The sequence below is a fragment of the Poecilia mexicana genome, unplaced genomic scaffold (genome assembly GCF_051168715.1).
Source record: "Poecilia mexicana isolate PSO_F unplaced genomic scaffold, ASM5116871v1 scaffold_6, whole genome shotgun sequence".
Taxonomy (NCBI): Eukaryota; Metazoa; Chordata; class Actinopteri; order Cyprinodontiformes; family Poeciliidae; genus Poecilia; species Poecilia mexicana.
This window is the reverse complement of record NW_028263375.1, coordinates 3,650,239-3,674,151: the sequence shown is the minus strand read 5'-3', so window position 1 is coordinate 3,674,151 and position 23,913 is coordinate 3,650,239. Positions and strand designations below refer to the sequence as shown.

Genomic DNA, 23,913 nt, shown 5'->3' with positions numbered 1-23,913 from the left:
AGGAGCGAACGTGTGAACCCAGTAACACCAGGAGGCCATGCAGAGATATTTATTGCACAGACAGAAGCACAGGCGCTCATGAATACTAGAAATGGGAGGAGAATGAACGTATGTTACAGGAAATGTGTTCTTGTTTTAGTTTTACTGGTAGGCAAGGTCTCTGGCTGCATCCTCCTAACTGACTTCAGGTCTGAATCCCTCGGGGACCAAACATTCGCTCAGCTAAAGCACCTACACATCCAGACTGCTTCACATCTGAGTCAGACAGTAGAGCCATGAGCAAAATCAGAAGTAATGTGTTTTTATGGATTGGCTGGGTGCTAAACTCGGGTGTCTGCAGGTTCAGTTCATGGACTTGGGAATATTCAGACCAGATTGAAATGAGAGCTGCAGGTCAAACCAGATGAAGCTCTGACTGCGTGAGCCACCATCAAACCTCCGTCTCACACGCACAGCCATGCAGCTGTGAATACCTAGAAGCAACATGCAAGCAGTCTCAGCGCATCGTCCCAACAGTTGCCCTGGCAGACTTCAGGGGCCTCTGCAGCCCACATGTCACCCACGCGTTCCTGTTGCTGCGCTCGTCTTACCGACTGCTCCGCCTGAGCCAGCTGGTGACAGCAACACTTCCTCTGCTGAGCCGCCCTGCTCTGCTCTCACCATCTGCAGCAACTGGCCAAAGCGTCGGGTTACCCACACAACTGGAGACCCACGATGCAGAGGACACACACACACAAACACACACACACAGAGCAGCTCCAGTTGTGATGCCATATGTGGAGGTGCAGAGACGTCCAGATTGTTTATTGGGCTTCAAGATGCAGAAGAGCTGCAAACGGCTCACTGTTCCTGGAAGGTCCTTAACACAAAGTCCTGAAACACTCGGAGTGTTTTAGTGCCTGATTAGCGACTCAGAGGAGTTTAGGAGGGGAACGGATCCCAGAAGAAGGAAAAGGGGAAAAAGTTACACAATAATATCAGAACATGTCAAGTATTTTCCTCTTTTTCCAAATGTTTTAATGAAAGAACAGAATTGTATGAAAAGTAGTTTACAGGATGGTAGCAGAATACACACACACACTTTTCTTTCTAAGATCTGTGTTACAAACTAACTCATTGGCATTTCTTTTTAATTCAGTTAATGTTAAGAAATACTGACTATATTATAAAAGCAAATATTTAAGTTCCTTGATAGAGGTTGTAGTTTTAAAACCAGCAGAAAAAAGGTTGAACATTTTCCCCATGTATGGATAAAAGCGAGCATCGCTTAGAGACACAAACATGGGATTTTTCAGCTTAGATGCATTTAAAGAGGAACAAATGATTCCTTTAGTTGTTCCGATCCAAATAAGGGAAAATTGGTCTGTTTGGATCAATGGCCAATTATTTCTGCCAGAGCTTGTAGTGAAAAAACACTCATATGATTTACTTAAATTAAAAAGTGGTTTAAAGATGCGATCATACAACCAACCAGGAAAGAAATGAAAATTAATGCTTTGAAATTGGCCAATGAGAACACAGGCAGGGCTTTTATTTGTAGCTTTCAGCAGCTCTGCTCTCTCATCTGAGCTCAAAACACAATCAGTTACAAAGTTCTCATCTCCAGCGAATGACCCAGAGGAGCACCGCTCATAATCCCCATTACAGACACGATGCCATCCGTTAAGACGTTGTTGGACGTCAAAATTAGAGGCAATAAATGTTTATGGTGGAAGAAAGTCACTGGCCTTCGTCTGACTTTTACTTATTTCAAAACAAAGTGCAACAGAACATGTTCCTGTTTTTCTGCTTTTAAAGAGCAGAAACAATAGTTTGAGATGTGATGCGTTTAATGATCGCTGATCAGAGCCAATCAGGAGAAACTGGCTGATTTCAGTCTGACTGTGCAATCGGACCTGACATGGATTCACACGTGTGAATGCTTCATTTAAGAGTGCTTTAAACCTCTAAAGATGGATACACAATAATATTTTTATTTTAACTTGTAAGACATGCCAATTGTCTCTGTTGGACGTTCAGCGTCCAACGGAGACCAGCATGAGGAGAAGGGTAACGACAGTCCCACCTGTCCACCTGGAGTGATGCCTTCAGGCGCTCTGAGTTCAGCTCGGTGCTTAGAGACAGCGCCCCCGCTGGTGGGGGCTGACAAAGGGCAGCACTGGCATGTGGCTGCATGGTATCCTTGGGAAAGTTTGCAGCTTGCGCTCCCACTGTGGATCATAGCTGGGGACAAATACCACATGGAACTGAGAGGAAGCCCGGCGGAGGGAGCACAGCCACAAGCACACAGGAATGTTTCACTTCAAAAGGAAAATGTTCACAGCCATCTCTCCAAGTCCATTTATCCCTTTACTCCTGTTTCAGAAGTTCTCTGCTATGCGTACCTCAGTTCAATGTGTGCTTGAGATGACCAGTGTTTACCAGCAGGGATATTAAAGCTGCTGTGTTCCAGCTGGAGGGTCGGCCCGCCTCTGTGCTGGTGGGGCGGCGAGACGCAGCAAGGAAACCATGGAATCAGAAAAAACAGGAGATGCCATGTAAGAGTCAGTAAAAACAAAGTCATAGATCATGTTTTTGTCTGGTGTAAAAACAGGAAATAAAGTCTGTAACAGATGGGATCAGTAGAATTACAAGTTTTATAATTTTTAAAAAATGTTTCACATGTCCCGCTGCCGTATGAAGAAGCTGGTTGGCTACGCAGAACTAAGGATGATATCTGGGATGGTTTCCTAATTGCTTGATTCATTTTATTAAATCAGGATTGCCTCTAGCAGCAAATAGGTTGTTGCATAAGGAAATGAACCTGTGTTGGTATGACCTTTCACCTTTTCGATCAAATAAATCTGAAAGTGTGTTTGAAGGAAAAAGTTTCAGTCGTGTTATCTTAACGTGTGAAAGTGTCGCCATTTCAGATGGAGCAGAGGAAGTAAAGCAGAGACTGTTTTACATTCGTACTGGACGTGGCCAGTAGTTGGTTAGGCTCAGAGCGAGCGGCCGGCCGACAGTCTGGTGTGTGGCGGTACGCACCAGGGGCTGCTTACGATCTGCCATGATCACAGCTGGGTAGGAACTAGTTGCATTTACTCGATTACATTTACTTGAGTAACTTTAAAAGAAAAAAAACTTTTAGGAATATTTTTAACTACACTGTACTTTTTCCTTGATTAATTTTCATTATCGCTACTCGAATAAGATTTCTGGATTTTCTTCCTAATCAACTGAATGAAAAACAAACATGTTTTATCCAAAGATTTACCCAACACAGACACACACCTGCAGTTTGTTAGTTTCATAAGTTTTACATTGAAAGAAAGATTTGGAAATATTTTATTTTGCCTGATTTTGTTAATTTTTGTTATGAGTTATTCTAACTTTTGTCCTTAAAATGCCAAAATTTTCACTTAACTTTATATTTCTGTCCAACTGATGTAATTTTAAAATAATGATATAATCTGTTACTCAGTAGTTGAGTAAACTTATTACCAAATCCGTTTTTACTCGAGTAATTTCTTGGATGGCTACTTTTTACTTGACTAAAAATATGATTAAGTAATAATCTTATTTGAGTACAAGTACTCTGGGCATAGCAGGAAAGAAGGAGAAGCTGTTGATGTCCTTTAACATCCTACCTCACCGACCAGCAGACCAAAGCCTAGAAAAGTCTGGAGGTGTAGCACTTCGGTACCAAACGGCTCCATGATAAATAAAATGTGGTCTTTGCCATGGTGAGTGTTACTTCATACTGTTAAGATGCTAGCAGCTAGCTGGGCTTCTTAAGAGCGACGCTAGCCGTTACAGAGCAGCTAACGAGCTGCTAAACTGTGATATTTAATAATAATGTTGATTCCACATCTTACCACTGATCACCTCCGACTGTGGAACCAGTGAAGGGTCCTGCGGCCTGATACTGGGAGCTCAGCCGTCTGATCCAACATGGCGTCTCTTCCTTTAGCTTCCTCCGCTGCTCTTGAAGAAATGCCTCCGATTTGAGCTTCAGTTGTTGGTGGTTGAGGTCCAGTGAGTCCCATCTGTTTGAGTAACGGTACCCAAAGAGCTGGGGCAGCCTGGAAAGTCTCGTTTTAGACTAGCATTAGCCTAACAATTAATACTAAGCTTTAAACGAGCGTTTAACGGCAACCTGATGGCTAATAAAGCTACAAAAAGCAGGCAGGACAGCTAACAGCGAGCTGATGAAGTGGCCCTGCAGATTCTCTTTGTTCGGTGAGCTTTTTAAATGTTTCACAAATATCTGGTTTCCATTTTTGTTCATTATCTGTTTTTCAGAAGATGAATTCAGATAACCTTAATTTGACTTTTGGCTTCATTGCAAAAGGTGAAATAAAATTAAATGGAACTGTATATTTAAATTTACAGTAGTTTCATTTTTTATTGTAGTGGTTTAATCTGATGGTGAAAAATATTTTCTAAAAGAGCGTTAGAGATGTTTTTACCATCTTGTTCCCTGTGTGGGGCAGCCATATGAACTTTAGTCCCCGTTTTGTGTTGTCTCGGTTTCAGTTTTAAACTGTTTAATCATTTCTCTGACTGCAGAAAAGGGAACATTTAGGGGAAGTCCATATGCTCACAGCCATGTCCTGACTTATGAAAATCAACAAACATCTGTTTCACCTGTCTTTCCCCTTTTGGAGAGTGACCAAAAGTAGTAGACCATAATTAGACTCATTCGTCTCATAATTAGAATGCTGTGTATTGAAATGGGAAGTCATGGAGGTTCCTTGATACTTTGGGTCCAGTCAGTGTGTCACCAGTGAAAACAGGTTTTTAGTGTAGCAGTCCTGAACTCAGACCAAGTTTAAAGACTAGAGGCTCAGCAGTCCAACCCGGATGTTCTGGATCAACATTAAAGCAGTTGATTGGTGCGTTATATAATCTTCTTCTGATTTGGTTATGAAGACACTCAGTCGTTGAGTTATTGTGTTGAGAAGAGAAATCTTGACCTGCTGACCACCTGGTTAGGCTCTCAGTCCTTCAGTCTATCAAGCTCTGGTCTGATAGTATTTCTAATTTTATATTTGCATTATTAGTCATAACTTAACCTGGAAACAAACATAATAGTCATTTGCAATGCAGATAAAACATAAATACATTTGAATAAAAGTTTGGTTTGACTTTTTTAAAGATGACTGGACAGTTTTTGGAGTTTATAATGAGCCGTCACTCAGGGGTCTGCAGTCTGTTCAGTGTTTCTGTGAGCTGAGGAGTTTTCTGGAAGGGAAGAACAGAAAATAGACTTTTTGTTGATTTATTTCAACATTTATTCCAACTTAATGAGTGAACCAATCATATGCTGACACAGTAAATATTTAATTTTCAACACGTTTCATCGATCAAGTTTTAAATCTGAACCATATTTCCCTGATCTTCATGCATTGTGATATTAGTTTTTGATTTAGCACGACTTAGTAGATTTTCAAATAACTATTCAAAATATTTGATCTGTAAATTACTTTTAGTGTAAATTTTCCTTATAGCTATATCAGTTATCAAAGTTGATTCACTTTTTTGTGAAGTTGCTTTAAATCAGTACCATGTGTTTAATCCTTCAGTAAAATTAGAAAGTGATTATATGTGTGTGTGATAATGTTCCCCTCCATTCAGACCGGCTGCTGGTTGAAGCAGCAGGCGCTCGCTGTCCTACTTTGTACATCAGGTTGGTCAGATGACACATAAACTGGTTGTGTTGTATGCAGAGGAAAACTGGGTTAGCTTAGAAAGATCAGAAGTCGCTGTGAGCCGGAGGGTTCTCATCAATCTACTTTCATTCACACAGTTCTTCTTTTACCGGGAACATCACGCTAACGGTGTGCTGCGGACACCTCCATCTTTATTTCTAGATCTGTCTGCAGAAACATCAGGCTCTACTCTGGAGTCCAGAACCAATCTACAGATGAAACCACATATTTACATTCACCCTTTTCCACAAACTGACGTTAAACCAAACAAAGCTCTTTCTGTTTCAGGTCAGTTTCTATTTGCTTTATTTTCTTTAGAATCAGAAGTATTTTGTGGAATTGTCCTTTAAGCTGCACAGCTGGAGTAAGAAACTCGTGGCGCTGCTGTAAATTTGACCCGTTTCACCTGACAGAACCGGCTGAGCCGGCTCAGGTTTTCTTCCTGGACTCTGGACTCGGATGGAAAAATCAGGAGGGCATCGGTTCTTTGAAGTGCACCGGTTCCTCCTGCAGCTTAACATGATGCTGCCACCACCGTACTTCACAGTATGGATGTGGTTCCTGTTTTTCCTCTGGATGTAACGGTGGTGGTTATGTCCAAACGTTCCACTTTAGTCTGACCAGACCTCATGTCTGTAGAAATGAAGATCTTTGTTCCTGTGGACATTTGAAAGGTTTTTCCGTTTGTGTTGGAGTAATGGCTTCCTCCTGGCTGAGTGGCCTTTCAGCTCATGTTTCACTGTGGATGATGACTCGGACTCACCTGCTCCAGTTAGAAGAAAGTTACAAAAATCATCTAGGAAAAGCCATGTTCTCATTAGGTTTTCTGGCTTTTATCAAATAGAAATAATGTTGGTGATTCTGACCTTGAATAGGAGAAATTTGCTCCGATTTAACTTCAGACACTGAGAGTAAAATGTGTGTTTTTGTTGGGTGTGTGTGTGAAGTTCTGGAGCGTATGTAAACATGTGGCCTCAGCTGTTGGTTGTTGGGTTTTAGTTTTGAACCCAGCTGCGTTCAGCCTCATGATCAGCCCTGATGCCCAGTTTTCCTGGTGTTCCTGCTCCTCTGCTGAAATCCACTCCTGCTGCTGCTGACCTTGACTGGGACCAGTTTGGGTCTCATTTCTCTCTCTTCTGTTAAAAACGACCAAATTATGAATTTTCCTGGCACATGTGCCATGTTATAGTTCAATAAAGTAACTATGAAAACTCACTTGCATCATCTAGCTGCGTTAACCAGAAAATGGCACAAATTGAAATAAATTAACTCATGATGTAAAGCACTTTGAAATGCCTTGTGGCTGAAATGATCTATAAAAACAAACAAGATTGAATTAAAAAGAGAAACTTCCTGGTTTTGTTGACAGTTTTGCTTCCAGGATGATGTGGTTTGTGGTAGTTTTCACAGAACTGCAATGGAAGGTCAGTTTGAGACCAGTTAGAGCCCATCTTCAGACCAGTTAGAGCCCATCTTCAGACCAGTTAGAGCCCATCTTCAGACCAGTTTGAGACCAGTTAGAGCCCATCTTCAGACCAGTTTGAGACCAGTTAGAGCCCATCTTCAGACCAGTTTGAGACCAGTTAGAGCCCATCTTCAGACCAGTTAGAGCCCATATTCAGACCAGTTAGAGCCCATATTCAGACCAGTTAGAGCCCATATTCAGACCAGTTAGAGCCCAGTCTGAGACCAGTTTGAGCCCATCTTCAGACCAGTTAGAGCCCATATTCAGACCAGTTAGAGCCCAGTTTGAGACCAGTTAGACCCCATCTTCAGACCAGTTAGAGCCCATCTTCAGACCAGTTAGAGCCCATATTCAGACCAGTTAGAGCCCAGTCTGAGACCAGTTTGAGCCCATCTTCAGACCAGTTAGAGCCCATCTTCAGACCAGTTAGAGCCCATCTTCAGACCAGTTTGAGCCCATCTTCAGACCAGTTTGAGCCCATCTTCAGACCAGTTAGACCCCATCTTCAGACCAGTTAGAGCCCATCTTCAGACCAGTTTGAGACCAGTTTGAGACCAGTTTGAGCCCATCTTCAGACCAGTTAGAGCCCATCTTCAGACCAGTTTGAGCCCATCTTCAGACCAGTTAGAGCCCATATTCAGACCAGTTAGAGCCCATATTCAGACCAGTTAGAGCCCAGTTTGAGACCAGTTAGAGCCCAGTTTGAGACCAGTTAGAGCCCAGTTTGAGACCAGTTAGAGCCCAGTTTGAGACCAGTTTGAGCCCATATTCAGACCAGTTAGAGCCCATATTCAGACCAGTTAGAGCCCATATTCAGACCAGTTAGAGCCCAGTTTGAGACCAGTTTGAGCCCATCTTCAGACCAGTTTGAGCCCATCTTCAGACCAGTTAGAGCCCATATTCAGACAAGTTAGAGCCCATATTCAGACCAGTCAGAGCCCAGTTTGAGACCAGTTTGAGCCCATCTTCAGACCAGTTTGAGCCCATCTTCAGACCAGTTTGAGCCCATCTTCAGACCAGTTTGAGCCCATCTTCAGACCAGTTTGAGCCCATCTTCAGACCAGTTTGAGCCCAGTTTGAGCCCATCTTCAGACCAGTTTGAGCCCATCTTCAGACCAGTTTGAGCCCAGCTGGCTCCACTGCAGCATCGCCGCTCATCAGAAGTTGAGTTTGACGTTCGGAGCTGCTGACTCGTCGTCGTTCTGTGAGAACGCTCCAACGCCGCCGTCTCCTCTGATGATTGGCGCATGCGCCGTGGCTGAAATATGAATATGTCTCGCTATGAATTTTAATAGCGAATAAACTTATTGACATGTGACATTATTTGTATTTATTATTTCCTGGAAACACCAAAATTATGAAATAGTTTTATTGCTGCGTTCTGACAGCTTTTACTCATTTGAAATGGAAACGGCTTCTGATGCCTTGGAATTGGGCCTCTGTCTCTTTAAGAAGCTCCGCCTTCACCATGTCATCATCGCCATGCTCCTCTATGATGCTTCATACTTAACACAATGTCTGGGGTCTGCTACTTTAAATCTGCCCAATGGTGACCCCAGAGGTCAGGGGTCATGACATTTCTTGCCTCAGAGGTCAGGGGTCAGGGTGCTTCCTGCCTCAGAGGTCAAGGCATTTCCTGCCTCAGAGGTCAGGGTGCTTCCTGCTTCAGGGGTCAGAGGTCGTCAGGGTGTAGCTGTGAGCTGGATGCTGATGCATGTGTGGGGTCAGTGGGGTGGTGATGAAGGGCGGCCTCCTCTTCCCAGTTGCTGCTGCTCAGCCGTCCATCACACTTTATGTGGCTTCTGGAGGAAAAGGAAAGGTTTCCATGAATACCGGCGGCTGGCTGGGGGGGGCGGCTCCCGCCTCAGACCCGCTGCTCTTAAAGACGATGCTGGGAAAGAAGCCTTACCCTTTGACCCCCAGCCATTCTGCCGTCCAAACGCTAACAACAAAAGGCAGATGAAGCCAAACGGGCAGGTTGGGAGCAGGTTGGTGAGTTCCACCTCTAGTGTGTGTGTGTGTTGGTGGTCCTCACCCCCCCTGTCAGCTCTCAGCTTATTTACAGGTCAGTCCCCTCCAGCGCGCCCTGAAGGTCACGATGCTGCTCTGAAAACTACAAACAACTCGTTAGATCAAAGCTGTGCAATTAGGCTGGGGTATAGTCAAAGTTTTGTTACATAAATTAATTTTTTCTCTCCATAACATTTTGGTTCTAATGCTTCTTACAAGCAGCAAACATCATTTCCTTCCCAACATCACAGAGACGAGCCACTTCTGGCCAGTAAAGGTGCTAGCTTTAGCATCTGTTCATGCTAACTGATAAAGCTAGCTTACATAAACCAAAGCATGCCTTGGAGTCGCACTCAGCAACACGCAGCAGCAATTCCCAACATCCAGATTCTGACCCCGATCCAGACTGTCCAGCCGAGGCGGCCATCAGTCCATCCAGACGTTGGTTTGATGATCCAAGGAAATAATCCAGGTCACAGAGGCCCAGATGGTTCAACGACATCCAAAAGCCAAAGTGATGCTGGCTTGGTGTCGACATAACCATCATTTCAGCATCAGTAGCATAAAGGATATATAACTTCAGTTTTATCATAAGCGCCGTTTCAACATGCCTCCCATTTTCCCATTTATCCCATTTTAGCATAACTTCTGTTTTTAATTCAAAGCAAAGGAAGCAGGAAATCACAGATTCTCCCATTGATGTTTTTTAAACTTCTTACTTTACTGCAACTTTACTATAAATTCTAGTTTTTAAGTTTTTCTCTTGAATTCATGAGCTCGTCCGCCGCCACAGACAGAATCCGTCATTTTTAAACTATTATCACTTTAGGAGCTGAAAAACCAGAATACAAAGGACAAAGGTTGTTCAGAGACAGAAAAGGAAACAAAACAATTTCTGGAGGGGAATCACTTTAGGTAGGCATTTCTCAGACCAGGTTACAGTTCTTTCCAATATTTCCTGTTAGTTTAATCTTTTCAGATCTGATCTTAGCGTCTGACGCGGCAGCAGTCGACACTCTGCAGCTGATTGGATTAGCTGCTCGGCCCTTTAGTCTCAGCAGGAACCTGAGAAATGAAGTTTGAGATGATGCTGAGCGCGGGCAGCTGGGTGGCGATGAGTGGCGCCTCACTAGGTTTGTGTTTTCCGTCGCTGCTGCTTCAGACGTCTGGTGATCAAATGTCTGGAACCTTCCCAGCGCTGCGTCCAGCAGCCTGTAACGGACCAGGTGGTCCCTCCGCCTGCTGCATCTGTCACCAACCAAAACAACTGACTGGAATTTAGCTTGGATGCAAATGAAGCATTTTTGATCTCATAGATGGATGAACTGATCTAAAATGTCAGTGAAATGTTTTATTTTCCATAGCAGAAACTTTTGGTTCCTCCCCCCAGGGGAAATTCAGTCTAATCCCTCACCTTTGTGATGTAAAACTGGGAAAATGTGAAATGGTTTTAAAAAAGGAAACCCTGCTCCACTTATCCTTTCAGGAATTTGTTTCCTCTGAGAATCTTTTCTACTACAGGCCTGAAGCCTCCAGAGACTCCATTTGAATCACAAATGTTGGCAGGTTTTGGTCAGTTCTGGGGCCATAAAGCCTGGTGACAATGACTTTGACCCGGCCGCTGCAGGGGGTCGCCCCTCTGACCTCTGCTACGCAGAGCAGGACCGCTTCTGCAGAGCGTCTCCAGGACTCTGATTGGCTCCAGAAACGCTGTGGGGTCGGTTTCCACACCGCCTGGTTCTGACTAATCAGAGATCTGTCGCCTGGCCAAATCATCCTGCCGCCACTGAGCATGCTCAGTGAAATCATCCATTATGAACGCTTGAGATGAATGAATGAGATGAGGGGGAAACACTCCGTAAAGCAAGGCATGAAAATAATCATAAAGTTATCATCTTTAGTCCATTAGTGGTGAAGTTCTGGTGTCAGACTCAGGTTCTGCTGTGGTTTATGGGTTTGAGCTGTTTTTAGTTATCACATTGAAAAATGTTTATCATTTTTATAGCGCCTGTTTGACATGATGGTTATATTTCCAATGTCGTATTTCATCCATCCTGCATCCTGCACTCTGGTTCAGTGTGAATGTGAACGCCAAGCGGACCAGAGACCGCTCCAAAAGCAGGAAGTGGACTACAGAGCAGGGCATTCTGGGTAAACACAACCAAAGCTAACATGTTAGCCTAGCACTAGCAGCAGAAATGGCTCCTGGTCTTTAGCCTAAAGAGAAATCCTCCAACCGCTAAAATCTGACGCCTCCATCTTGTTTCCATCTGGTGAAGAAGGAAGTTGCTCTCAGTGTCTTCAGAGGTTTTTGTGTCGTTTCCTTCAGTGGTTCTTGGTGCAGCGCCCCCACAGGCCAGGAGGGGAACAGGTTGGTTTGACTCAGAGCCACAGCAGCCGGAGGTGGAGCAGATGGTGAAGTTCTGGTTCCAGTAGAACCGGGTCAACCGGACCATCAGGAGTTAAGCCATCAGCAGGGAGCTCAGGGTTACCTGGCCTCAATAAACAGGGACAGAAAATGTGGACATGGAGCAGAATGTGTTCTTAGAGTAGAAACTGCCTCGTTTCCATCACAGGAAACGACCGTCCAGGTTGGGATGACCTGGGCGGTCATCCCAACCGTCCAGGTTTGGGCCGATGAGGAGGGTGTTTCATCACTTTATGCTTCATGTTGGTGTCTGTGCTTTGTTTAGACACCGGAGTAGAGTCATTTAGATGGGAGAATGCTGCTCTGGCTGTTCTGACTGGGATTGGTTCTGACCCGGCTCAGTTCTGACCCAGGTAGGGTGGAAGGGGGGACGGCAACATGATCAGAACATCCCAGGATGACTCACACCACAAACACTCAGTTAGGTTGAGGTTTCCTGCAGACATACATCTGCCTCATTGAGCTCAGGATCTGTTTGTTGTTCATTTTCTGCTTTCAGAACCAAAAGTATCTAATTAAAACAGAAACATGTTCGTGTAACGTTTTCATTTGGAGGCTTTGGGTTTGTTGAGCTGATTCGAACAGATAGAGCCTGGATCCTCCAGCCAAACTGATGCTGCTCGTCCTGTTAGCTTGCTAGCATGGCCAGTGAGGTAGAGCTAACTGTTAGCTTCCTAGCATGGTTGGTGAGATAGAGCTAACTGTTAGCTTCCTAGCATGGCCGGTGAGATAGAGCTAACTGTTAGCTTGCTAGCATGGCCAGTGAGGTAGAGCTAACTGTTAGCTTCCTAGCATGGTTGGTGAGATAGAGCTAACTGTTAGCTTGCTAGCATGGTTGGTGAGGTAGAGCTAACTGTTACCTTGCTAGCATGGCCAGTGAGGTAGAGCTAACTGTTAGTTTGCTAGCATGGCCAGTGAGGTAGAGCTGTTAGTTTGCTAGCATGGGTGGTGAGGTAGAGCTAACTGTTAGTTTGCTAGCATGGGTGGTGAGGTAGAGCTAACTGTTAGTTTGCTAGCATGGGTGGTGAGGTAGAGCTAACTGTTAGTTTGCTAGCATGGGTGGTGAGGTAGAACTAACTGTTAGTTTGCTAGCATGGGTGGTGAGGTAGAGCTAACTGTTAGTTTGCTAGCATGAGTGGTGAGGTAGAGCTAACTGTTAGTTTGCTAGCATGGGTGGTGAGGTAGAGCTAACTGTTAGTTTGCTAGCATGGGTGGTGAGGTAGAGCTAACTGTTAGTTTGCTAGCATGGCCAGTGAGGTAGAGCTAACTGTTAGTTTGCTAGCATGGCCAGTGAGGTAGAGCTAACTGTTAGCTTGGCAGTCCCATTGGTTCTTCCAGGTCAGACTTTCCTATTAAAGAGCAGCTTGTTGTTTCACCCAGAGCACCGTTTAAAGAAATGCTTCAGTTTGCTACAAAAATGACTTCCCAGACAGCACAGTCGGTTCCACATGCACACTCAGTTAAATTAATTAGGACACTAATATTCATTAATATTTATCTTAGTTGACAAATACAGTAACATTTCCCCATCAAGCTGCAGCGTAATGTAGCATTTATGATGCTGCACTCATGTTAAAATGAGGGAATCAATATTTAAAATAAAGTTCTGTGTATCAGTAAACCTAAAGATAAAACTCAGGGAGGATCAGGGTTGATTTAACACAGGCAGAAAAATAGAGCAAAAGGTGATTAGTACTGTTGTAGGAAAAATGATTTACAGTTTATACAGGATAAACTTCTATCCAACAGCTGGTTCAATCTTCCATTAACCAAACATTTCCAAATAAGTTGATTAAATTCATTCAAAAGGCTGATAAAGATCCCACACCAGTAGTAATAGTCCAGTTTAACCAGTTACCAACCCAAGAATCGGCAGGTTTAGATCAGTGGTTCTTCTGCCACCTGGATTCAATCTGTGGTGATTAACAGCCTTCTGCAGGACTGATGGCTGCAGAAGGTCATGCAACCATGTGAATCAGCTGTTCTGGATCAGAGGCACATCTAAGCACATCTTAATAAACAATTAAAAAACAAGTGATTTAAAACAATTTAAAGCAGCAGCAGCAGCCCTGAGCTTCCTTGGCACCTCATGCTCTCCCAGGCCAAAGATGGAGAGGGACGTGTGGAGCCAGGCTGCACCGTGTCCGATGAAGCCCCTCTTCGATGCTTGTGTTGTCTCGCTGAAAACCACGTGACTGACAATAAACGATGCCTCGCATTACCTGGGACACGCGACTGCTTCAGTTTGCATGTCGGTTTTCAAAATAAAAGCACGGTGAACCATGCTGCCTCATGGGTTGTTGTAGGTAATTTGGTTGCGGAGAGAAATTGTACAGAAAGGAATCACAACCCTCTGTTCTCAATGTAATGCTTAATTTAAAACATGATTAACTCCTGCTCAATAATAAAACGCTCTGACCCAGAGCAGGAGGAAATGCTGCAAACAGCAGACCTATAATTCAACGTAGAATTACCATCGCCTGCTATCTAGTAATAACGTCCCTGATTCTCTGATTCTGCCTCTATTCTTAATCTGATCTCGGTGTTTCTTTCAGCAACTGAAACATCTGGATTTTAAGGTTTGGTGCCGTCAGAAACCAGCTCTGAGAAAAGAAGAGAGATGCGACTGGAAACAGAGAGAAGCAGCAGGGCGCCTGGGCCAAAGCCCTGGATGTGGTTTCTGGGTTACCTGACCCACAGCAGCGGACCTGAGGTCAGCTGGGAGAACACCTGAGGTAAGACTGGTGACTGCTTGATGAGATGGGATTGGCTGGTGGACAGCTCCAGATGAGCTTTATTCGCTGCAGGAGGATTTTACCAACTCGGTAGAGCTTTGACCTCCGCAGGTCCCACTGTTACCCACCCAGGGCTCGGTTCTGCTGGGCTCGGTTCTGCTGGGCTCGGTTCTGCTGGGCTCGGTTCTGCTTGGCTCGGTTCTGCTGGGCTTGGCTGGGTTCTCCACACAGACAGAACAAACGGTGAAAAAACTCTTCCAATAACTTTGAGAGGAAACATGTCGACCAGCCTGTGTAATATTCAGAAATCTCTTGGATTCTCAGTGAGAAGCTAAGAAGCTAATTAGCTTCACGCGTCCTCCGGGGGACAAACGCGTGACCTTGTCCTCTGGGGGTCGTACGCGTGACCTTCTCCTCCTCCAGGGGTCGTACGCGTGACCTTGTCCTCCTCCAGGGGTCGTACGCGTGACCTTGTCCTCTGGGGGTCGGACGCGTGACCTTGTCCTCTGGGGGTCGTACGCGTGAACTTGTCCTCTGGGGGTCGGACGCGTGACCTTGTCCTCTGGGGGTCGTACGCGTGACCTTGTCCTCCTCCAGGGGTCGTACGCGTGACCTTGTCCTCCTCCAGGGGTCGTACGCGTGACCTTGTCCTCTGGGGGTCGGACGCGTGACCTTGTCCTCCTCCAGGGGTCGTACGCGTGACCTTGTCCTCCGGGGGTCGGACGCGTGACCTTGTCCTCTGGGGGTCGGACGCGTGACCTTGTCCTCCTCCAGGGGTCGTACGCGTGACCTTGTCCTCCTCCAGGGGTCGTACGCGTGACCTTGTCCTCCTCCAGGGGTCGTACGCGTGACCTTGTCCTCCGGGGGTCGTACGCGTGACCTTGTCCTCTGGGGGTCGTACGCGTGACCTTGTCCTCTGGGGGTCGGACGCGTGACCTTGTCCTCCTCCAGGGGTCGTACGCGTGACCTTGTCCTCTGGGGGTCGGACGCGTGACCTTGTCCTCCTCCAGGGGTCGGACGCGTGACCTTGTCCTCCGGGGGTCGGACGCGTGACCTTGTCCTCTGGGGGTCGGACGCGTGACCTTGTCCTCCTCCAGGGGTCGTACGCGTGACCTTGTCCTCCTCCAGGGGTCGTACGCGTGACCTTGTCCTCCTCCAGGGGTCGTACGCGTGACCTTGTCCTCTGGGGGTCGGACGCGTGACCTTGTCCTCCTCCAGGGGTCGTACGCGTGACCTTGTCCTCCGGGGGTCGGACGCGTGACCTTGTCCTCTGGGGGTCGGACGCGTGACCTTGTCCTCCTCCAGGGGTCGTACGCGTGACCTTGTCCTCCTCCAGGGGTCGTACGCGTGACCTTGTCCTCCTCCAGGGGTCGTACGCGTGACCTTGTCCTCCGGGGGTCGTACGCGTGACCTTGTCCTCTGGGGGTCGTACGCGTGACCTTGTCCTCTGGGGGTCGGACGCGTGACCTTGTCCTCCTCCAGGGGTCGTACGCGTGACCTTGTCCTCTGGGGGTCGGACGCGTGACCTTGTCCTCCTCCAGGGGTCGGACGCGTGACCTTGTCCTCCGGGGGTCGGACGCGTGACCTTGTCCTCTGGGGGTCGGACGCGTGACCTTGTCCTCCTCCAGGGGTCGTACGCGTGACCTTGTCCTCCTCCAGGGGTCGTACGCGTGACCTTGTCCTCCTCCAGGGGTCGTACGCGTGACCTTGTCCTCCGGGGGTCGTACGCGTGACCTTGTCCTCCGGGGGTCGTACGCGTGACCTTGTCCTCTGGGGGTCGTACGCGTGACCTTGTCCTCTGGGGGTCGGACGCGTGACCTTGTCCTCCTCCAGGGGTCGTACGCGTGACCTTGTCCTCTGGGGGTCGGACGCGTGACCTTGTCCTCTGGGGGTCGTACGCGTGAACTTGTCCTCTGGGGGTCGGACGCGTGACCTTGTCCTCTGGGGGTCGGACGCGTGACCTTGTCCTCCTCCAGGGGTCGTACGCGTGACCTTGTCCTCCTCCAGGGGTCGTACGCGTGACCTTGTCCTCTGGGGGTCGGACGCGTGACCTTGTCCTCCGGGGGTCGGACGCGTGACCTTGTCCTCCGGGGGTCGGACGCGTGACCTTGTCCTCTGGGGGTCGGACGCGTGACCTTGTCCTCCTCCAGGGGTCGTACGCGTGACCTTGTCCTCCTCCAGGGGTCGTACGCGTGACCTTGTCCTCCTCCAGGGGTCGTACGCGTGACCTTGTCCTCCGGGGGTCGTACGCGTGACCTTGTCCTCCGGGGGTCGGACGCGTGACCTTGTCCTCCTCCAGGGGTCGTACGCGTGACCTTGTCCTCCGGGGGTCGTACGCGTGACCTTGTCCTCCGGGGGTCGTACGCGTGACCTTGTCCTCCGGGGGTCGTACGCGTGACCTTGTCCTCCGGGGGTCGTACGCGTGACCTTGTCCTCTGGGGGTCGGACGCGTGACCTTGTCCTCTGGGGGTCGGACGCGTGACCTTGTCCTCCTCCAGGGGTCGGACGCGTGACCTTGTCCTCCTCCAGGGGTCGGACGCGTGACCTTGTCCTCCTCCAGGGGTCGGACGCGTGACCTTGTCCTCCTCCAGGGGTCGTACGCGTGACCTTGTCCTCTGGGGGTCGGACGCGTGACCTTGTCCTCCTCCAGGGGTCGTACGCGTGACCTTGTCCTCTGGGGGTCGGACGCGTGACCTTGTCCTCCTCCAGGGGTCGGACGCGTGACCTTGTCCTCTGGGGGTCGGACGCGTGACCTTGTCCTCTGGGGGTCGGACGCGTGACCTTGTCCTCCTCCAGGGGTCGTACGCGTGACCTTGTCCTCTGGGGGTCGGACGCGTGACCTTGTCCTCTGGGGGTCGGACGCGTGACCTTGTCCTCCTCCAGGGGTCGGACGCGTGACCTTGTCCTCCTCCAGGGGTCGGACGCGTGACCTTGTCCTCCTCCAGGGGTCGGACGCGTGACCTTGTCCTCCTCCAGGGGTCGTACGCGTGACCTTGTCCTCTGGGGGTCGGACGCGTGACCTTGTCCTCCTCCAGGGGTCGTACGCGTGACCTTGTCCTCCTCCAGGGGTCGTACGCGTGACCTTGTCCTCCTCCAGGGGTCGTACGCGTGACCTTGTCCTCTGGGGGTCGGACGCGTGACCTTGTCCTCCTCCAGGGGTCGTACGCGTGACCTTGTCCTCCTCCAGGGGTCGTACGCGTGACCTTGTCCTCCTCCAGGGGTCGTACGCGTGACCTTGTCCTCCTCCAGGGGTCGTACGCGTGACCTTGTCCTCCTCCAGGGGTCGTACGCGTGACCTTGTCCTCTGGGGGTCGTACGCGTGACCTTGTCCTCCTCCAGGGGTCGTACGCATGACCTTGTCCTCTGGGGGTCGGACGCGTGACCTTGTCCTCCTCCAGGGGTCGTACGCGTGACCTTGTCCTCCTCCAGGGGTCGTACGCGTGACCTTGTCTTGTCGTCCATTACTGGACCTGCCTTTCAGGGTTCAAACTGCGTTAATGTTGTTAATGAGAAATGCTGATGGGCTCCTGATGTCATTAGATGAATCCGAACTGCTCCCTCTGGACGGGACCAGCACTGCCCTGCGTCCACAGGAAGCGCTCAGCGCGTGGAAAACACCGCCGCACGCGTCAGCACGCCGACAGGAAGCAGAGCTGGGAGCCATAAAGCTGCGACCCGACAGAACAAACCGCATTTAGCTGCTGCAGCTTTAAATAAACCGTCATAAAACATGAGACATGAATGGGTTGATCCCGTGTCACTTCCTGTCCCCCTGAGGGTGGGAGAAGGGCATCGTCCTGCAGTGGACAGAGCAGCTCCACCTAATAATATACATAATCTATATATACATAATCTGTATATACATAATCTGTATATACATAATCCATATTATACATAATCTGTATCTAGTACTGGATAAATTACCATCTGAGCTCCAGTTAAGCGGAGAGCCGGTTACTGTGATCCCAGTCTGAGGTCCTTCGTGGCGTCAGCCAGAACCGACCGACCCGGTAATGGTTCTGAACCGAAGCTTATCGGGCCAAAGCTGCATAATGAAGGCGCCGCCTGCTGGACTGAAACGGCTCCAGATCAACGGAGCTGGCTGGGGAAAGTCTTCACCCCCGGAACCTAAAGCTGGGGGAATTTAACATGTTTCACATTGCAGTACAATTCAAGTCCAGACTTTGATTAGACCACTCCTAAACCTAATTTATTTTCTTAAGTCATTCAGAGGCAAACCGGACTGAACTTCTTCAGGATCAGTTTCTGCTCAGTCTGAGGCGGGTCTATGTGTTCTTCCGGGTCAGCAGAGGTTCTGGTCTTTAATGATGACCTCTGACCTGAGCTGAGGCAGTGCAACCTGCCAGATGTGGTTCTGGTTCTTCTGGACCTCCTGGATAAGTCGTGGTTCTGGCGGGTCGGCCTCCTGGAAGGTTCTGGTCGCGCTGCGGGTCAGGATTGATTTGGTTCTGGTCTTTGTGGGAAATGCTTTTGTGTTTTGTTTTTGTTGTTGTTGAGCGTAATTTCTGCTCCGTCGACTAGTGGAGCTGTTGTCTGTCAGTTTCCACGGCAACGGGTCTGCGTGCGGCGCAAAAGAAGCGCGTAAAGGAGTAGATTAGAGTTTTTCTTCTTCTGTTCTGAGTTAACTTCCTTTGCTGCGGTGCTCTGCAGCCGCTGTAGTTTCTAAAAGTTCAAGAAACCATAAAAACTGAATGTGTTCAGAGAGTGTCGTTATATTCATAACAGTGACCACATCAGGTCTGAGCCCCGCCCCTTTGTCCTTGATGCCCCTACTGCCCTTTCTGACTTTTGTTTTGTTTTTATTTACAATTTTTAATTTTTATCTGTGTGTCAGGAGGCCTGCTTGAGCCCCTCGACAATAATATTTAGCTAAATATAATAATTTAGCTAAATCAATGAGTCTGTCAGTGACTCTGTTCCTGCCTCCATGTTGTTCAGACACACAGGATGGGGGGCGCCTCTAACCCGAACCCGGCCCGAACCCCGAACCCTTAACCCGAAATGGGCTGATGGGATCTGGGCTGGAGGTGAACGGCTGGAATAGAAGTTACTGCAGAACCTCAAGTGTTAAAGTAAGATTTGGCCCAATTAGACTTCAGAACATAAACATCAGAAAATACTGCAGCAATAATTAGAACCGCAGCATAAAGCCAAACATGACACAATTAAATGAATCAAAATGTCCCAAAAGCATCGGAGGACTGACATAGTTTAACCCTTTGAGCTATTTTGGTCTTTAAATCAGTCTGCTGCTGTTATGGAGGTTAAACAGACAGATATTATCAGGGCTTATTTAGTAAAATATCATCAATGTTATTATTTCATAGCTTCATAACCTTTGACCTTCTCTCCTCTGGTCTGTTTAGCAGCTTCAGTCTCAGCTCAGCCTCCAGCTCCGTCAGCACAAACGGCAACATTATACCTGTCAGGAAAATATAGACTACATTTGCTTTGCATTGTCCCCATATGATGACAATGATATACTATGATCTAATTAAATATACGGTGTTGTAAGTGCCCCATTTTGGCTTTGAGCCTCTGGCCCTCCAAAGGTCTCTGCACGGCCCTGGACCACATAGTATAAAACTTTTCATAAAGTATTTAACAAGCTGGCGACGATTATGTTAAATTATATTACTGACCAAAATAAAAACCCAATTTTAGTCCTCTCATGCATGTTCAGGAAACTGACAGAAACCAAACTGTTTATATATGGGTAGAAAACATACTTTACATATTAAAACATCTGCAGTTATTTCATCTTTACTTTAAGCCATATTTCATATAAGTCAAATAATAAATATCTTTATTCATGCCCTCCAATGTTGCAGCATGACAACACATTCGCAAGATCCTGCCCCATCTCCCTCCTGGAGGGCAAAAAGCTGCTGGCTGACGATGACTAGCATTGGTTTTAGCAGTCAGGTAATCAAGATAACACGCTAAATCTTAAATCTTCTCCTGATATATAAACATGAAAAGGGACACGATGCTTTGCTACTAATTGTCAAAGCTACGACAACTTGATAACAAGGTCAGGAAAAAGTTTTCATTAAGAATGAAAATACCAAGGGAGAGGGCAGTGGGGCAGCTATGCTAGCTTGGCTTTGACAACCTTAACATGTAGATGTGATGTGAAACTCTGTGTTTCGGTTCAGTTACACAATAAAAAAGGCGACAGAAACACCCACTCTGACAGATCATTAGTAGAGCATGAGCTCAGATTGGCTAATCTGTCACCGCTGTGTTAGCTTAGCTAATAGCAGCAGCTAAGCTACCACAGTAAAATTAATAATGGCAAAATAAACATCAGGCCTGAAAACATGAAACTGTGATGGACTGAATGTTCTGTTCTTTGTGTAGGAAATGACTGCTTTTTGGTGTTGAGTCCTGACACATGTAGTGGCGTTGTTGTCGGCCTGTTGCTATGGCAACGAGCCTGCGTGTAGCGTAGCTGACACTGAGAGCAAGAATAAAGTGGCTTCTTCAGCAGTTTTTCTGCATGATTTGTCCCTTGCTGTGGCGCAATGCACTAAATTAATAATCCAGGTTTTATTTAGTTAACGGTTCTACTGCAGCAGCGCCGCTATAGATGGAAAGGAAAAGAATTGCATTTTTACCCTCCAGCTTTGTATGTAGGTAAAAAATTTCCAGATGTAAACAGTATTCAAAGGGTCCATAGTGGCTAACTGGCTAGCAAAAGCGGCTAACACATTAGCTATAGCAGTGCTATCCAGTCCAGTTGAGCTTTAGCTACAGTACACTCTGAACACCAAAAGGTGTGGGTAGCGCATATGTGAGCAATGATTGAAATCGCTAAGCCCCTCCTCCTGGCTGTGCTTCTGACTGAGCGGCGTTCCAGAGGGAGGAGGCAGAGGAGATGCACGTCTTTATTTTGTAAACAGATGTAATAAATATGCGATAACTTTAAAACTCAGCTGTCCAGAAAAATCTTTACTTACTGAAACTCACAACAGTCATTAATAAACAGGATGTTTGGCATTCATTGGGGACATAAACATGCTGTGTGTTTGTCTAGTCCGTTTCAGGATTAACCCCCCGCGACCTTGGCCGTCCTCCTCAAGGTCACAGCCGGTCCAGGCCAGCTGGGATCTGGGGACTTCCCTGCAGCTCTGCACTGCCCCCCGCCACCCAAATCTGCCTTTTTACCCCAGCCAGTGTCAGAATACAATACAGAGGAGATCTGTGTAGTGAACACACACACACACACACACACACACACACACACACACACACACACAGTCTTGGAGAATGGCAGAGCGACGGTGGAAGGAGCAGACGCTTCTCAGATGCTGGACTTGGCTTCATGTTCCCTCGCTTTGATGTTGGGTGTAAATGTGAGGATGTTGCAGCTGAGTTTACCTGCAGAGCTTAGAAATAAATTCAGGAGCCGCGTCTCTATGGCCAGATGGAAAACTTGTTCAAATGATAAAGTTCCTTAGAAAAAACGAGTTATAAAAGATGAAGACTTATTAAAACTCTCCTCACCGTTTCTTCTAGACCACATAAAAATCTCCGTCGCCTTCTCCTCAGCCGGACGTCGTAGCAAGCCCTGGCCTCTGATTTGCTGGGCTCAGATGGAGACTTCTGATTGGATCTTGAACAGATTCTGTTTTTTCCAGGAAGTACTGAAGCTGTCCATTTGGCCGCTGCAGGGAAATCTGGACCAAATCTGATTGCTTTGGGTCAGGAGACGAGGTCAGACCCAGGGCCAGTGTGAACACTGACATCTGATCCATATTGGATATTTGGAGTCATCTGGTTTAGACATTATTTTATTAGAAATATGAATAAAAATCAGATTTCAGATAAAATCAGAATTGATCATGAAAATCTGTGAATGTAGCATTAAATTGGTTCTCAATGTCACAGCAGGTGTAGCAGCTCCCCAGCACTTGAATTAATTTACGCGGTCTCGACGGGTGATTTCAAGGTTTGGTTTATTCTTCTTTGATGCGGATCATCAGTCACCACACCCACCTCAGTCATCTCAGTCATCTTGATTACCTCAGTCACCATAGTCACCGTGAAAACTAAAGAGATGTACAAATATTAGAATATAAACATAAACTTACAACACAAACAACAAAATAAAACGTACCTCGCTGCTTTGTGCCAAGCACATCTGACAGTTTGTTGAAGTCATTCATTGGTACAATCATTTGCCAGCTTTTATAGGGCCTGCCCTCATTTAGCTACGGCAGCCCGTGAGGTACATGCAAACAACAACAAAAATTTTTACAAAGTGCAAATACAGTTAAACAAAACAAAATACAAACAACCAACAGCGGAATCAGAACAGACAAATATCATTAAACAATCTGCAACTTCCCTAATTAAGAAAATTCACTTTAAATCATTTACAATAAATGGTCTACAAATTTAAATAATTTAGGCAGTTTATTTTAATGGCTCACTATCCATTACAGCAGGTGATGAAAACCATTTTGTTGACCCACCCAGGAGAACGTCCCGCCCTCCTCGACGCATTAAACTGTTTTCTGATTGGTCAGAATTTCTTAAATATTTATTTATGGTATAAACATCCCAACTACTCAACGCCCAGAGGCTGTTTTTCCCATTTTCCTTCTGATCAACAGCCAGGATTTAACCTGATGCACAAAACAGTTTCAGCAATAATTTACATCCCAACCAGCACAGTGGGGGTTAAAGTCGACTCGTCATCACCGTAACCTGAAAGCAAAGGCCTGACTTCCTGCCTCCAGGCACAGCAAGAACGCAGTGTGGCGTGGCGTAGTATGGGATGGCGTGACATAGCATAGCATGACTTAGCATGGCGTGGCGTAGCTTGGCTTGGTGTGGCTTGGTGTGGCATAGCTTGGCGTGGCATAGCGTGGCTTGGCGTGGCGTAGCTTGGTGTGGTATAGCGTGGCTTGGCGTGGCGTAGCTTGGTGTGGCATAGCGTGGCTTGGCGTGGCGTAGCTTGGTGTGGCATAGCGTGGCTTGGCGTGGCGTAGCTTGGTGTGGCATAGCGTGGCTTGGCGTGGCGTAGCTTGGTGTGGTATAGCGTGGCTTGGCATGGCTTGGTGTGGCATAGCGTGGCTTGGCGTGGCGTAGCTTGGTGTGGCATAGCGTGGCTTGGCGTGGCATAGCGTGGCTTGGCGTGGCATAGCGTGGCTTGGCGTGGCATAGCGTGGCTTGGTGTGGCGTAGCTTGGCATGGCATAGCGTGGCTTGGCGTGGCATAGCGTGGCTTGGCGTGGCGTAGCTTGGCATGGCATAGCGTGGCTTGGCGTGGCATAGCGTGGCTTGGTGTGGCATAGCGTGGCTTGGTGTGGCGTAGCTTGGCATGGCATAGCGTGGCTTGGCGTGGCTTGGCGTGGCATAGCGTGGCTTGGTGTGGCGTAGCTTGGCGTGGCATAGCGTGGCTTGGTGTGGCGTAGCTTGGCATGGCATAGCGTGGCTTGGCGTGGCTTGGCGTGGCATAGCGTGGCTTGGTGTGGCGTAGCTTGGCATGGCGTAGCGTGGCTTGGCGTGGCGTAGCGTGGCTTGGCGTGGCATAGCGTGGCTTGGCGTGGCG

At 47.6% G+C, this 23,913-nt stretch overlaps 1 long non-coding RNA gene across 1 annotated transcript; it reads right to left on the bottom strand.

The window, feature by feature from the left end:
• Positions 1-2,108: 2,108 nt before the first annotated feature.
• LOC106929734 (uncharacterized) lies at positions 2,109-3,947 on the bottom strand. The gene is made up of 3 exons (XR_001420704.2): positions 3,858-3,947; positions 2,385-2,476; positions 2,109-2,223 (listed from the first exon to the last, which is right to left on the bottom strand). It is a non-coding gene; the product is annotated as an uncharacterized LOC106929734 (long non-coding RNA).
• Between the last annotated feature and the right edge of the window lie 19,966 nt (positions 3,948-23,913).